We start from the raw sequence: 3,213 nt of genomic DNA on the forward strand, positions 1-3,213 counted from the left end.
TGATTCAACTGAGCAATAACTTTCTGAACTTACTGAGTTAATATTAAAAATTATCATAAGCGCAATGGGACTTGGGATTCCATCAATTCAGGATAAGTATTATATCGGTATAAATTTTTACAGGATTGAAGTAGTGCAACATTTAGATTAGCACACCAATAGATTTTATTTGTAATGAAGTGAGTTCATTACTTTCATATAAAAGTTCTACTTTTTTCATTATGATATAGTATATTGACGACTACTGCAAAACATTGTCTGGTAGCCCTGGTAATGTAATGTAATATAATATAATGTAATGTAATATAAATGTGATCGTATGGTAGATTGGAAGTCTCCAACCAGCCTGATCAGATTTCTCAGTGGGGCCATTGGCAAACATTTTAAAAAAGACCTGATATTATAACAATGACTTTATTCCTAGTAGATAGCATTTGTAGTAGATGGCAAAGGATTCTCGTTACCACATTGCAAAGGATGTTCAGTGAGGTCTACTGTTATCTGGACTACTAGAGTATTGTAACTCCTAATGTCAGATTGAGTAAGAGCTTGAAATTTATCCCCATTTAGTGTACTCCATGTTCAATATCTGCCCCTATCTTATATTAGAAGAAACTGGCCTCTGAATAAAGTAAAAAACGCACTAAATCTAATTCTGAATGAAAATGCTTATTATTCCGTAAATTAATTTTCAAATTGTTGAAAATATGATATTCAGTGCTGTGAGTTTATAAATAGTTTTTTTTTAATGTATGACTTAATTTATTCAATTGTAATGAGTAATGATAATTATTATGACTTGATAAGACTGATTTGATGAATGACTAGAATATTCATAAGATGACTACTAAGATGTTATGAATATTGAATTGCTCATTTATTGTATAACAGACTATAAGCTGAATTCTTTAGACAAGGCCTAATCGCCTAATCTACTTACATCCAAATTGTTTGTATTTATCGGTCAATATATTTCTTATTCCTGGACGCCAGCTAAGAAATGGGTTTCAATTTTTGTAGAATAAGCACGTTTTTCAAAAAATGTTGTGATTTCAAATTCAAATTTCGTTTATCACACACATATATACGAGAATTTAGAATTAATGAGAAAGTGGCCTGGAATAAGGTTTATGATTTTTGTTCTTCTGATGGCTCTTAAACTGTAGGCTTATTATTAAATAACGAGTTCAGAGCACCGGGAAAATGGGATTTATATTTTATTATAATAAATATTCAAAATTACGTTTCCAACCCACAATTACTGTCTTTTTGTCATGTCCTTAAAGTTACTGAAAACCATATCGGTTGGGACTAATCAAGGTTTATTTAGGTGGTTTTATTATTATTTTTTGTGTTACAAATAGTTCACCTAGATCTAGATGGCTATTGAAACATTATTGATCTAACTATAGCATGATATTAGTGTCAAAGATAAATCTGCGTTTCAATTCATTATCATGTGTGTGATAAGAGAGAGAGAGGAGAGAGAGAGAGAGAGAGAGAGAGAGCGAGAGAGAGAGGAGAGAGAGAGAGAAGGAGAGAGATTGATTGAGTACTTTATTTATGTAGATTACAATATATACTGGCTTATACACTTATATACAATAGCTTACAATACAGCAAAATTATAGATTTTACATATAATAGACTAGAAAATACTATTGAACTGTATATGATATGAAAAAGCAATTTGTAATATAATAACTATAGATAATAATCATATTGTTATGCATCTACATAAATTGGCGGAGCTTTGGACATATCAATGTCCATTCTTTGGAAGAATATAAAAATATCCTCCCCACTAACTCTCTACCAAACATTAATTTCGTTATTTAAACTAAGGATTCATTTATTAATGGAAATATGTAAAAGTTTTAATCAATATGAATATTGAAGAGAAAAAAAACAGAAAATTGATAAAGTAAAATAATTATATAGGTAGATAAGATCAAATAATTGATTAATAAAAGAAGTAGGCTGAAAGTAGATCAGGGTTATCAATTTCAGTAATATACAGCAGTATGCAGTGGATAATTGAAATAACATGAGTTCATATAATATATATATATATATACAATTCGTTCATAACATGGTTTAAAGGTTTATATTGGTGGAATGGGTGAGGGATGGTTGTCATGTGATCGTTCTAGGGCCGGACAGTTTCAGTCATTTGTTCCAAATATGTTTTTTAAAGTCAGGTTGAAGCTCGCTCGGCTCTCGATAGACCTGATAGAAACAGGAAGTGTATTCCATGCACGACAGGCACTGACTAAGAAGGATTTTGTGAAAATAGTAGTTCGATGATTGGGTATCCTTCAAAGTACTTTCTCCGGTTCTAGTATGTGAAGCATCTATCCTCCTACCTTCAGAGACAAATTTGAAATCATCTTTAAAATAGTTCGGATTACCGTATTTCAATATCTCTAACAAGCTTGACTATTCAAAAAGCCTCTGATCGGGAAGCTTCAATGTTGAACTAGCAATGTGGGCTGGGGTGATATGATCATGGCGTTGGAGAGAGTAGACGAAACGTAGACAATAATTTTGGCAACGCTGTAGTTTATCATTCAGAGTGACTTGCATATCGTTAAGAACAGAATTACAATACATTAAATGTGGGAAGATGAGAGATTGAACCAATAATAATTTAATGTTTCTAGGGAGGATATCGTGCATTTTCTTCAATGCATGCATGGCTGAGAATACCTTTTTACAAGTTTTGTTCACTTGTTCTGACCAGTCAAGAGTATTATTCATAATAATGCCTAAATTTTTAACTGAGCTACAGTAAGGAATGTCATTATCGTCTACACTAATTTTGTGAATCGATTCAAGGTCAATATTGTTTACAAGACGAGAATATCCAATTATAATGGGTTGTGTTTTGATGGGATTAAGCTTAAGGCCATTTTTCTTTGTCCATTCCACTATCGAATTCCTGATTCCAACTGTTTCATTAATTTTTGTTATGGGACAGCTTAAATAGATTTGAAGGTCGTCTGCATAAGTATGGAAACTGGAGAATTTGATAATGGAAGAAAGGTCATTAGCATACAAAGTGAGAGGAGAGGGCCTAAAATTGAACCTTGTGGTACTCCATGCATAACGTTTTTCCAAGTTGACTTTTTGTCACCGACAGATACACATTGTTTCCTACCTAATAGATAGGATTTAAACCAAACTAACGAGTTGTGACTGAAACCAAGAATA

The sequence above is a fragment of the Nilaparvata lugens genome, chromosome X, assembly GCF_014356525.2.
Source record: "Nilaparvata lugens isolate BPH chromosome X, ASM1435652v1, whole genome shotgun sequence".
Taxonomy (NCBI): domain Eukaryota; kingdom Metazoa; phylum Arthropoda; class Insecta; order Hemiptera; family Delphacidae; genus Nilaparvata; species Nilaparvata lugens.